Below are 14631 nucleotides of genomic sequence, written 5' to 3'. Positions count from 1 at the left end.
TGTCCTCTTTCCCCTTTGTTACTTGCATTATATTTAGAACAATTGGCAAAGAAAATAAGGAAGTCAGAAGTTCAAGGATATAATTGGCATGATAATGAAGAAAAGTTTGCTTTATTTGCAGAGAATATTATTTTGCAACTGATAAAATCAAAAAAGGCCATCTCAGTGTTGTACAATATTCTGAGGCAGTTTCAAGTCTTTTTGGGATATAAAAACTAATGAAAATAAAACAAAGGCAATAGCTGTAAACTATGCACCCACACATGAATTGATTCAGCAATTCACATATTTATGGGGACACAATAAAATGAAGTATTTAAGAGTATGAGTTAAAAATGATTATGTTATGGCAGTGAAGAATATGTGGAAAGAGACTTAACAAAAGATAATACAAGAACTGAGAAACTGGAAGCTCTTGTTTATGGATATGGACAACAAGACACAAACAGTGAAATGTTTTTAATCTCTTTAGTTTTTTACACAGGTCAGGCATATTTTTATCAATTAGAGAAGAAGTTATGGATAGTAATTAATAAAGAGTTGAAGGATTTTATCTGCGAGGGGAAGAGGGCAAGAGTCAAGTGGTATAAGTTGATCTTTCATATAGAACAAGTTGTTTTAAAATTACCTGATTTGAAGGGATATTTTAAAACACACAGTTAAAGCATATATACATAACACAAGTAGAAAGCTATATTTCAAAGTGGAAAGGGATGATGATGAAGTGATTTCAAGAAATAAGGAGAGAATAGGATTTTGGATGCAGATCCTTAAGGAGAATAACGACAGCAATAAAGAATATTCTATTCAGAAAGTAGTAGAAAGTATTCTAAGAACTAATCCAACACAAGAATGGAAAAAGGAGATTCTGCCGAAAGGGATGACTGTGATTAGAGGTACATAGAATAGGCAAAATGGGGCTAGAATTTACTGGAGAAAGGCAACCAAGGTATTGGGAGCAAATGACTAGAGAGGGAAAGGTAATAGAAAGGGAAGAGGCAAAGAAACATTTGGACTGCAGGCTAGAGACTGCCTTCCATAAACTAACCATATTTTAAATAGTGAATATTCTAACAGAAATAAAAGAACTGAAAACAGTAACTTTTGAAAGGGGTAGGAGCAAATTACATAGAAAAAAATAAATTTGTGGGAACAATACATGTGTAAGAGGAGTGAAGTTTAAGGGAAGGTAGAAATTGAGCAATGCATGTAATTTTGGACTGATGATAATTGTGCAGAAGAATATATGTGATGTATAATGTTTGTAACTATTAACATATTGATATGGTTTATTTTCTTTTATGTAAATGTATGTTTGCCTGTCAGAAGTGATAACTCAATAAAGGTGTTAAAAAAGAAATGTATGCTGCTGCTGTTGGAGAAGAGAAGTCTGCAAAAATATACTGCACAATCTTTTAGGAAAAAAGCATACAGTAAGAGTCTGTGGAAAGACTTACGATGCTATGGATATATATTATGTGTGGGAAAAAAATATTATTTATTTTATAGCACAAAAAAAGATGTAAAACAAACTGTCCAGTACAGGCAGACCCACCAAATACACACCACAACTCACCAATTAATTCACTGTAATAATTAAACAAAAGTCTCATTGCAAGATAGTTCTTAATAATCCATAAAAGGTGCAGATAGAAACATAATTTAGGGTCCTCATTTAACATCCAAGCCATGGAGATTAAGTCACACATTCTACATGAAAGTTGAAAGATTTCATACACCAGCAAAATGAGCACAATTTAGTCCAGGAACCAAGAAACAAAAAAAAAAAGAAACTTCAGTGACATTACAGAATAGTCGAGCAGGCAGAGCAGCTGTCCCACAAAGGTGTCCACAGATTCCACATGTCATCACAATTATGCAAAACACTCCAAATCAGTGCAGGAGGACAGAAACTAATCTTAGGTTCCACAATGACAGTCTGTGACACAACAATCCCATACACCCGTCATCTTCATCCAACAAAGTCTTCAAGATACATTCTATTAGACGGTGACATGATGCTCACATACATGTTGTACTGAAGTTGGAGTGTCCCACACTTTAAAGCTATGTGCAAAAGTGTGTTTATAGTCATTGTTGGAATCTACACCCCCTCTATCTGTCAGCATTTTAAACATTTGTAGCAGCTATAACTGTTGTCCTTATTGCACACTGTCAGCACCTGTGAGGTCCATGTGGACCAGTCCTGCCTAATAATACCTATTATTATTACAATCCACAAAAGGTGCAGACAGAAACATAATAAATAAACAAATAAATATTATTTTGTTTAGCCCTTTTAAAATAAACAATTTAAAACTTCTCTACACATAGCACTTGGGAGACAGTGTGGGTTAACAGCACAATTCTGCAGTAGTCATGCTAAAGGCAGATAGCAGCTATCCAAATACATGGAACTCCCCAATGCCTAGCTGAAAGAGGAAGCTGACAGCATGCTAATAGAACAGCCAAGCAGAGCATTTAGTCAGCTGTTGTATGAAGTGCTGTAGTCTTGGCTTGTTCAGAAAATGGTCCCATTCAATTAGTGACTGTGTTCTGCAGTAATCAGGTGTGGGGAAATGCATGGAAATGCTTCTTCCGTATGAGGATATGTTCAAATACAAGCTGCAATGTTGCCTGCTTGGACTTGTCATAGCTCTAGTCTGCTTTAGTATCCCCGAAACCTCTGCAAATTAACCTTATAAAGGGAAGAGCATAATTAGTGCAAACATTTCATCTAGAATACTAACTAGTACAAACATTTCATCTAGGATACCAACTAGCACAAACATTTTATCTAGGATACTATGTGATACTGAGGGTGTGTGAGGCACACTTGTATTACTGTTAAAATGTATGAGGGTATAGAACTTAGATCAAGGCAACAAGATACCAGCCTTTAGCACTGCAGTTTCTCTTCCCATAAAACCACAGTATAAATGTTGCTGCCTGCATAATTCATATAATTCATACGTATTCTGTTTTTTGGTTGTTACACAATACACCACAACCTAGTCCTCATTTCCTCTATTTTATGTCTGTTGTTTACCCTCATATGACTTCAAAATCAACTTACATTTTAACCTTTTGGCCTTGATAGTCAGCATTTTTCCTACCATAATCCTGCTCTTCATATGAATTTTTTCTCTTGTACTTAATTAGGTAATGTAAATGCATCTTTTTATTTATTTATTTATTTATTTTTTATTTAAACCACTTCCCAGCCAGCAATAAGAGCAAATGACTAAAATCAGATAAACTGCTTGTTAATTTATGTACAACAGAAGTTCTTCATAAACTTAATTTCTGCAGGAGCATTGGGCTTGTTTGAGATGGTGATTTCATGTTCTATAAAAATAATCTTAAAAATGAATGCTTTTTAGTTTACATGACTGTGGAGCATACTTCCAACAAATTCTACACCTCTGATTTTGCTTGCTTCCAAGAAGTACCTCCCAAGCCTAAATCCATTGCTCATTATTTTAGTGCACTTAACAATAATGTAAACTGAACTTCCTTTGATGTCTTACCTGGCTGCTTTCCTTCTGAGGTATGTATAATCCCAACAGCAACCATTCTTAATAGAAAGGCTATTGTGCTTTAAGACCCCAGAATCTGCACATGTAGCCAGTTCTAACTGCCTGTGCAGTAAATGAGCTTTAATTTTGGAAAAGCATGGATAGCCATCCTGGGAGCCTGTGTGCCTACTTTTAGCTGCCCGGATTCTACATGCACTCAGAAATGTTTTCATAAAAACAACCTGTTCTTAAATATATTTTCAATTAATTTAAAGAGTAACAGGATAAGGAAGAGTTCACTATTGTCACTATTGTATACGCTGTTAGCATTTACTATCCATTCCCTAAGCAAAAAGTTAATAAGATATTCTGCTTTTTTAAATAATGTATATTTATAACAAAGTGAGCAAGTATTTCTAAGTGAGACCCAGTAAAAAGCTCTGTTTTTATTCAAGGTAAAATGGACAAGAATCAAGTTGAATGTATAACTGCAACATTCTTTGCTGCTTCAAACAAAAGGCTAAGAAAGCTGATACTACAAGCAGAAAAACAGCTGCCAGGTGGAACAGATCTTAAAATTCTGCTTAGTATTTTATGATGCTTGGAACTGTAGTTAACACAAACAAGGAAATGGAAATGCTGTTCCATGTTTCTGTGATATGTTTAATTTCAAAATAAGTGCATTAAACTGGAAATAGGTTTCACGCATTAAAGGTTTCTGTTGGAATCTAAGAAATCCATTCTGTTCTACAAAACAGATGCTCAATAAAAGCTGTTTATGATTATACGCAGAACAATTCCATGATTAAGCATAAAGAATGGCTGTAAGGATTCCAGCCCTTGTTCAAATACCATAAGCAAGTAGTTGTACCCATTGCAGTGTCATGGTATATTATAGCCCTTATGTAGAATTTAAGTACATTACGAAAAGGACTTTATAGGTCTAATGTGCAGTACAGAATTTGTGATTTAGTTAACTTAATCACCTATTGTTTTCTTGCCTTAACAGACAAGTACTTTGGCAAGATTCCCCCTCCAGCATTGCTGCATCTGTGATGAAGCTTCATATTTTGCACTCATCTGTTTATTTTATCAACCCTCAGGTGGTCATCCAATTTTACCTCTGAAAAGAGGATACTAAACAGCAAAGGGCAAAGACCTGTTGTACTGAACCCAGATATGTATACTGTGTATGACAGTATTCACCCTACTCTAATTCTGTTACGCAGGGTTAGCCTTAGTAATTGTGGTGCATAATTTGGAGCATTTTAGGGAACCCCCAGCTGAACCCCTCCATGTATCACTTAATTCACACCGCAGTCCCCACTCCACCCACTGACCTCCTGAGCATAAGATTATTTTGAATTGTGTTTCAAAAATATATGCTATTACTGTGTAGTACAAACAAAACAGTATTTTACTAGCTTTTATTTTGTCTGGCAGCCAGTGCACAGCATTAAGGTTCTGAGCTGTTAACAAGCTGTTCCTTGTAGTCAATGGTATAAGGTTTGATATATTCCACCTCCATTTGCTTACTGTGTGAGGAGCCATCTAATCAAACAGTGCTCCCAGCTCACACCTGAAGATGGGCATGTGCCCAATTGGCTTACCTGGTTAACACATGAATAAAATAAGTAGTCCACACACACAGGCACACCACCTTCTTTGGGGGATAATGCAGACAACATCATGGAGGACATGCTACTCTGCACTAAACCCATTTGAAACATGAAACCTGTCAAGATTTGAGTCACCCCAGACCCCACCTCTCAGCTCCCTTGTCCAATGTCTTTGGTTGGCAGGACATATGGGATATATGAGTCACTCCCATCTCTCAGCTCCTATGCTCAATGTCTTTGGTTGGAAGGACATATGGGACATATGAGTCACTAGGGGCAGACTTGATGGTTGTGTGGAAATGGGGACAAAATGAAAGTTTTCTAAACTCCATTATACATGCTCATCTCATATTATCCCTTGCTTTCTTCATGGGCTTCCAATCACTTGCTTCATCTGCTCTGAACTGTCTGAGAACTTTGCACAGTTAGTTAAAGTCAGTGCATCTCTATAATACCACATAAATCTGTTGAATTCCCTCAAAATACTCAGCATCTTCACTGATAAGTAGAAGAAGAAGAAAAGAAAAAAAAAACTTCTAAGGCCTTTCTTAGAAATAGAATTGTTCATTTACACCCCAACTTATTTCTCTGAAAGTCTATTTTCCTTTTTTTAATTAGTGGCCAAACCAGGTAAGTGGACTAATTCTTGCAAATAACTTTTAGCCATAGCCCAAGCTACAAGGGCAACAGCAAAGAATATATGCAGGGATAATTAAGAGTAACTGCTAAGTTGCATGTTTTGGCAGGTGGGAGGAAATCATAATACCTTAAGGAAGCCCAAATAGATGCAGGGCGAGCATGCAAAGCCCACACAATTTATTTAGCTTTCTACAATATCTTACTTCCCAAATCTATTCCTAAAACCAGTCCATCCATTTTCTAAGTTTCTATTTGTCCCTCTCCCCTATGCTATGTATACTTCTATGCCAGAAGGTTACTCTGAATCTGTGGCATCCCTACTGTACATTCATGAGTCAGACTATTCCCGCAACAGTTTTTCTCTTTTAGCGAAGTTGAATAATTTTCTTTTCCCCTCTGTCTCTCTTTACTCAACATACATGGGTTCCATTGGTTTGGCTGACAGGGAATTTGGTTGACATCTGTTTACTCAACCACATTTGGTCAACTATACAGAAAGTCAATAGGTATGAGAAACTGACAGTCCTTTAGTAGGGGAATATTCCCTTTCCCTGGGGAATGTGTGATCTCTGAGTTCATGTATATGATTAGCAGGGGTAGTGGGGGCAAAGCCCCCCCCCCACATGTAAGGAGGCTGTTTATGACTTTTTTTTTTTTTTTAAGTAATATTTGCATGCACTAAGAACTAACTTCAGTGCATGTGTACTAGGAAGTCTACATTTCCATTTTTGACATAGAGTGGTTTACGTTTGGGATGTTGACATTCATGTTAGTCGACCAACTGAAGGCAAGTCTCACACACACACACACACACACACACACACACACACACACACACACACACACACACACAAACACACACACACACACACATACACACTGGAATTATTATGCTCTTAACTGCAGTGGCAAGTGTTTCTCTGCAATACAATTTAAATGTTAACATTCTGTCACAAGTGCTGGTGAATAGAAGTTACCTTACATCATGGCATCTGTTAATTTTTTTTTTTTGCATGTGATTGCTAGTGTTTTTTATTGTACAGGCTAAGGCTTACTATTCCACAGTTGTTTTTTTATAATTATAATCATTAACAACCACTCCTACACCCCACATCAGCAATAAAAGCACAAGAAAACACAGTATCAATATTAGTTTTCAAAATAAAACCAGTCTTGCTATTTTATATAACAGTAACTGGAGCTCTACACAAAATCAGATGACTGATCCAACTTCAGTTTGTGGCTGAAATTCCTGTTGAGTATTCAGCACCAGCAACTGACTGCTATGAGAACATGGGAAGCTTACAGCGAGTCAGGTAAGTGGGGTAAAACTGCAGTACTAATCCTAGACCAGCCACTAATGCAATGCATGGCAGGAAATGTAGCGAGCTCCACTAACAGGGATCATAGCTATTGCGGAATCAAGACTACAAGTAGGAAAATGTATTACACGTTGCTATAGTGTCTATCAGTCAAGTCATGCAGAACACAAAAGGCATAGCGATCCGCTCATAGCCATGCATGTATCTCCCGCTTTAATTTCTCCATGTCTTTTGGGTTTCTAATACCATTATGGGAATGGACCTCATTCGTAAGTTAAAGTATGGTTAAAGTTCATGAAATCAGTATTGTTTCAATCTTTGATGTTAGCCAAAAGTGCTCTTCGCAGCACCTGCAATGTCCCAGGAACTGACTCCTTCTGCAATTAATATGGAGTTTCATGTATCAGTAACATATCTAAATAAGACTGTAAATTCTTTTTTATGAGACTTGTTGCTCCCCCTACTATTGGAACTGTCTGTGTATCCTTCTTCCACATTGCCCTCATGTCTGCCTGCAAATCCTGGTATTTTATGACATTGTGTCTCTCTGTATGTAAGACACTATAATCACTGGGTGTAGCAATTTCAACCATCAGTGCTACTTTTTGTCTTCTTTTCATGGATTGCTATATCTGGTTTTCTCACATCTTTTTTTTTGAACTGCTGGCGATAGGTGATCCCATGTGATGTAAGCTTTAGCATTTTCTATTATTCTTTGTGATTGATGTTTCCAATGATTCTCCGCTACTCCAATATTGCAATGTTTGCACAATCTCCAGTGCAACAGTCTTGCCACATTATTGTGCTTTTCAATGTACAAGCCCTCTGCCATTAGTGTATCACACTCAGCAGCAAGATGTGCAACTGTTTCCAGTTTTGTTTTATAGAACCTGCATTTGTCTGTTTCTCCCACATGTTCAGTGGACTTTGTAAACTAACACGTACACAGTCCACTATCCTGGGCCGCAAATATTAGCCTTTCATCTTTTGGTTTAAATTACTTCTCCTTAACCATTCCTGCATCAGATCCTGATCAACATGAGATTGTTCCCAAAGTTTTCTGTACTTGCAACTATATTTATGCCTCTTACATGTTTCTTGCCTTCTCATCTGATCCTTCTCCTTATATTCTTTCTTTTGTTTTTTGGCACAGTCAGTTGCTGCCTGATTTTTATCTATACGTCTGGTTTGGTTCCCATTCCTGCTTGACACCTATGCTTCTGCTAAACTAAGCAGGGAAGTCAACTTAGATTTATTCTTTTCATGTTTCAAAACTTTCACTATGTTTGGATCTGATGAGGTCAGCAGATATGTATGCAATCGTACAATTGCAGATCTATACATGTAATCAATTTCAAGGAGGCCCATATCTCCTTTAGAACAAGGGATATGTAATCTTGGTTTACACTGATTTTTATACATCATTTGATAAGCGTGAAGCATTTTTTTTGTTTTCCTGTCCAACTGATCCAATACCTTTTGGAGACAGTCAATCAATAGAAAATTGAAGTTAGAACAGGATGACTAAATTGGTTTATAACTTGGACTTTGTTCCAAGATGCCAGGGCTGTTTTCAATATTAATTTTATTCTTCAAAAATATTCTTTACTGAGTTTTGTTCACATTTTTTCATGTTTTATTGTTGATCCTTCATTGATTTCAAAATATTTATATACTCCCTCCTGCTCAAGTTCCTTTATATCATATTTCTGTCCCAGTCTGATATTTTCTTGGTGCTGCAACTTTCCTGCTTTAAATGTTGCTTTTGCACATTTATCAAGGCGAAATGACATTCTTATATTATCTGAAAATGTTTTGACCACCTCCAGTTGTGCTTTCAGCTCATCATCTGATGAACTATACAGTTTGAAATCATCCAAAAAAACAAAGATGAGAAGTCTTTACACTTTTTTGGTTTCTGGGAGCCAAATTGTAACCATGACCTAATCCATTAAGTAGACAGATTAATGGGTTAAGTGCAAGACAAAAGAGCAGCAGTAACAAAAAAATCAGCCTGAAATATCCCCCGTTTAATTTTTGTCCCTGGGATAATAATTTGCCTTTTATCATGGCTTAGCTGCAGAGTGATTTGCCACTGTTTTGTGGTCACTGTAATTTAATCAATCAATGTAGGTTGTATCTTATACAGTTGTAAGCACTCCTTTATCCATGAATGTGGGATGCTGTCAAATGCTTTTTTGTAATCTATCCATTTCATACTTAGCGCCTTCTCCTTTTTACAATTCTCCATTATGACTTCATTTAACAATAAATTATCCTTTTCTTCCATATGACTTTATTTTGTTAACCTTTTATTCTATTGCCATGACTGAGTTTTCTTCTAAATGACTATAAACTCTGTCGGTATCAATGCCAGTATATGGTTTATACATTTTCAGAAGGCAAGTTATTGGTCTGCAGTTTTTAGGATATCTTGCAAGTTCACTCTTAAGAAGGAGTATCATTTTTTCTGTTGTTAACTTGGCTGGTGTGTGTTTAGGGTGCATATTTAAGTAGTTCTTACTATGGGCCATATCTTCATGTAATAGTGTTAATACTTTTAACTAGAAGTTAGGTGCTGCAACTGAGCCTGGAGTTTTCCAGTTAGAGGTTTTGCTTAATTTTGTTTCAATTTTCTGGCCGTTACTTCATCCCATTTCATATGCTGTACTTTTGAACTTCTTATCATTTCTTTTATGTCTTCTATCCATTCACCATATTTATTATGTTCCAAATGGTATTTATAGATATTTCTCTAAAATGTGTCTATTTCTTCTTTTGTTAGTGGTGTTTGTATTCCTTCTGCTTTGCTTCCCAACTCTTTATGAAACTTTTTTTGATCATTAATGAATTGTTTATTTTGTACTTTTTCCTTTATATTTATTTGCTTATCTTCTAGGTTTTCCTGCCTGTGCTGATATATTTAGCTTATCATTTGCAGGAATGCATGATAGATCCTGGTCTGTTCTAATACTGCACATTACTTTTATCACATCTCTTTCCAAGTATTTTTGTTGATCTGTTCCCCATTCTATACTCTTCTAACAATGACACATTTTGTCTTAATGGCTTTATAGTTTTCTCTATTCAGTGTTTCCATGATGGAGTTTGATTTCTTCCCTTCCTTTCCTTTATTGAACTGTATTTTTGTGGTAAGACTTTTATCTCTTATTAATGTTGCTGCACAGTAATATATCCTATTTACTTCTGCTATATCACATAAATTTCTGTTATTCCGTTTTATTACTGTGTTCATTTGTTTTATCATACTTCTAACATTTTGGGTCTTATTGACTTTCTGTAATCTGTTTTTTCATCAGTCTTAATATGTCTATCCATTTCTATTAAATCAAGCAACCCTTCCCTTAGATCTTTTTCTTGTAAACTGAGGGCACATTGTTTATTCTCTGTTTCCTGTGAGCATTCTACAGAAAGTTCTAGAATATCTTCTTGTGACATATTCTCTTCGGCTGCATCCTGCACCGTCTGCTGCTGTTTTCATATGGGAATTCACTCCGCAACATGACTCTGTCAGAGTTGCCACTGTTTCCTGTTCCATCCCTTGCTGTGCAACTCCAGTTGAACTTTTGTACTGTTTTCTTACAGAAGGCTCCGGCAACTCCAACTGAACTTTTGTACTGCTTTACTACCGAAGGCTCTGGTGTAGCTTCATATGACAAATGATCAGATGCTTCCTGTTCCACCTACTTCTCCTTAATTTGGAGACTGTCTGCTCCATCATGCTGTGACATTACCACAGTTGAATTTTTTTTACACTACAGCCTTCACTTCCCATCCATAACTTTAATCTTCCTCTAGTTAAAGATACAGAGCACCAAAAACCTAATTACATAAAACTTGTCATATTAAAACTTGTCAATAATTAGTTGCTAAAACCTTAACTTATTCAACATTCATCATTAACTGTATAAATATTTTAAAAAATCTACAACAGATATTAATTAATTATAGTCTAGCAGCCTTTAACTTTAAAGCAGGTTGCATAGAAATATTTTCATTTAACCCTGGTGGTGCTGTACATTTAATCTAAGCTGCCATAACAATTCTCTGTATTGCAAAAAATTGTCCCACTCCCCACCCCTTCTTTTTTTTTTTTTTTTGTTGTTGTTGTTTTTTTTTTTTGTACTTTCTCAATTAGTGGTGAGATGAAGAAAATATATGCAGAAAAAGTAAAATAAGGCAAAAGGAGAGTAGCAGAAAAGAAGGCAGAAGAAAATGAAAGTGGAAGTATGTGTTAAGGATTCAAAGTAAAGAAGACAAAGAAATGGACAGGTATAAAATGTGGGACAATTCAATAGCTCCTTTGGATGTAAAAGCACATGAGGTAAGAGTGTTTCTTCTTATTAACAAAGACACATTTTGTGACACTATATTTGAAACTGTTTTTTTCAATGATTTTTTTTTTGGAGAATATGAAAACAAAGACTGTAACCCATGGAAACTTTATGTGATGAAAGCATTTAACTGGGAAACAAAAAAGAAAATTCCTGTACAGTTTTGAACAGATGTGGAAAGACTTTGAAAGGACATTTGAAAATAAGAAAAAAAAAGAAGTATTGGACATTGCTAAAGTTTATGATAAAAGGGGTTTATGGACTGGTAAATGGGATTGCAATATTGCGTTAAAAAAGAAAGAGAAAAATTATACATATACCAAGCACGATGAATGTGGAGGGGAATAGGGGTGTCATAAAATACTGGGGAGAATCCAAAACATGTTTTTTTTTGTGGAAAATAATGACATTTTATAAGTAACTATGATAAAAGAAAGTGCCATATTTGTTGGAAAATGGGACATGATGCAAAAAATGTGAATTGAAATGTTATAAATGTAACAAACTTGGACATTTATGAACAGATTGCAAAAATAAAAATAAGAGTAAGGAAAAAGAAAGAGAAGAAATTTAACAAACAAATAAATCTAAGAAGTAGAAGAAAATTAGATGAGAAAAATAATAAACAGGATATAGAAGATGATTCTGAAATAAGTGATGAAGAAGACATCAATTGGGAGCTAGTAAACAAAAATAATGAATTCTATTGGTAAAAGGGTAAAAGGCAGAAAAAAATTAAAGGGATAAGTACAAAAGAAAACTAGAAAAGAAATGGATGAACAAGAATATATACAGCCAATGACAGGGTTTGCTTTAATGGTTAAGTCGTTTGACTCACAGGCACAAGCTAAAGTGTTTGATTCTCACCTTTAAGAGGGAAATACTCTAGGCTTAGAATGGCCTATTAAGAAAGATAGCCAAGGAATTAACTATGAACTTATGAAGCCGTAAATCTAAGGAAAAATTAAATGAAAAATTTAGAGTGCTTTCTGTAAATGTGAATACCATTAAGAATACTGTAAGAAGAGCAGGGATTTTGGAGTGGTATATTACATGTAATACAGATGTAATTATATTAGAAAACACAAGATTTTTTTATCAAATGAAGAATGATTACAAACAGAGAAACTATACGGAGGAAAGATAATCTGGATTTTGGGAAATGAGAGAGGTTCTAAATAGCCATATTCTGTAAAAATACAGTAAAGATATTAGGTGTAACTTTAGCAAAAAGTGAAGATTAACCATTGTAGATTTAAAATGGAAAGAACAAGTTTATTTATTTATGTATGTATTTATTTTTACATTTGTTAACAGGGTTAGTCTGTCTGAGTTCTTAGAAGTCCTTTTTCAGCAGAGACCCGAGGAGAAATGCTCCCAAAAAACAGTTTAAGTAAACAAATAGTAAGAACAAAGATAAACACAGATCACATTTTAGTATACATACTTCTGAAGTAATTACATAACGTGCAATAAAGGAATATATAGAATGGATAGAAATATAATACAATACATATATGGAAATGTTCATGTAGTATGGCAAGAAACTAAGCAGAAATATGGTAAGACTAAGGTCAATACATTGCTGAAACCAAGGTACTGAGCATGAAGTAAGTAAATATACAGATAAAGTTGTGTGAACTTTGGAAGTTAATAAATAAATTAAAGAACAGTAATAAGGGATTATGGATTATGGGAAATTAGTGTAACGAGCTAACTAGTATGGAATATGACAGAAAAAAATGTGTAGGTAGTAGTAAGAGAGAGAGCTAGAAGTGATACAGTAAAGTTAGTTTATCCCTGAATGTTTCTTTTTTTTTTTTTACATTTGTTGACCGGGAAAGTCCGACTAGGTTCCACAGAGCCTGTTTTCAGCAGAGGCCCGGGGAGAAATGCTCCAGATGCATGTCTTTGGAATGTGGGAGGAAACCGGAGTACCCGGAGGAAACCCACGCGAGCACAGGGAGAACATGCAAACCCCACACAGAAGGCACCCCAGCCGAGAATCGAACCGGAGAACCTCTTGCTGGGTATTAGTTTAGAGCATGAACATATCCAATTTGATATGAAAAAAGATTTAAGCTGTTTCTTGATGGCATTTTTGTCTTTAAGTAGTCTAAGGGCTAAAGGGGGTGTGTTCCAATTTTTTGCATCTGAGTGACAATAGAGTATTTTCCCAAAGGTTTTGTTTAGCTTATGAACTTCAAGAAAGTATTGATTAGTGCTTCTTAGTGGGCATCGAGCAGTATAAAGTGTCAGAGAATTTGCAAGAAATGGGCAGGATTTAGGATTGTTTAGTATATTGTGGGCTATAAGGAGTTGGGATTGAGGCAGTAAGTTGGAAAATTCAGGCCAGTGTAAAGCCTTTAATGAGAGGCAGTGATGGGATTTGTAAGGGTGATTTGCAGCAAACTGGCTACTTTATTATATGTGGTTTCTAGTTTGGATATTAGGTTACTCTGTAGATGGGTAAGAATAGGTGAAGCATAGAGTAGGGATGGTAGAAGCAGGGATTGGGCAAGGGATGGCCTGGATGCACAGGGAAGAAAGTTTTTGTGATGGTAAAGCAGACCTAGTTTTTGGTGATTTTTTTATTGAGCTATGAATGTGATGGTTGAATTTAAGTTCATCATCAATTACTGCTCCATGGAGTTTTGTTTGGGTGTCAACAGAAATTTTAGTTCAATTAAGGGATGTTACAGAAAAGTTCTGTTTTGCATGTTCCAGATATTTAGGTAGGAAAAGTAGTAGCTTAGTTTTGCTCACATTTAGCAGGAGTTGGTTGGATTGTAGCCAGTTTTCAACTGAGTGGAGTAAGTTTTGTATAAGGGATTGAAGGATTTCTATGTTGTCAGCAGAGTTGATGACAGTCGAGTCATCAGCATACTGAATAAGATTGGATAGAGGGCAGGATAAGAAAAGGTCATTGGTAAATACATTGAAGAGGAGAGGGCCCAATATTGATCCTTGTGGGACCCCTCTCCTAACTGCTAGAAAGGGGGGGTAGGAAGAGTTCCATCTAACAGGCTGGTGTCTATTAGTGAGGTAATCACAGAACCAGGAGGTGGTGGAGTTTGAGAAGCCTAGTTTGGAGAGTTTATGTTGAAGTATGGTATGAGATACAGTGTTGAATGCTTTCGACAGGTTCAGAAAGAGGGCTGACACTATTTTGCTATTA

This window comes from Protopterus annectens, chromosome 2.part0 (genome assembly GCF_019279795.1).
Source record: "Protopterus annectens isolate FY-2018-M chromosome 2.part0, PAN1.0, whole genome shotgun sequence".
NCBI lineage: Eukaryota > Metazoa > Chordata > Ceratodontiformes > Protopteridae > Protopterus > Protopterus annectens.
This window is presented reverse-complemented; position numbering follows the sequence as displayed.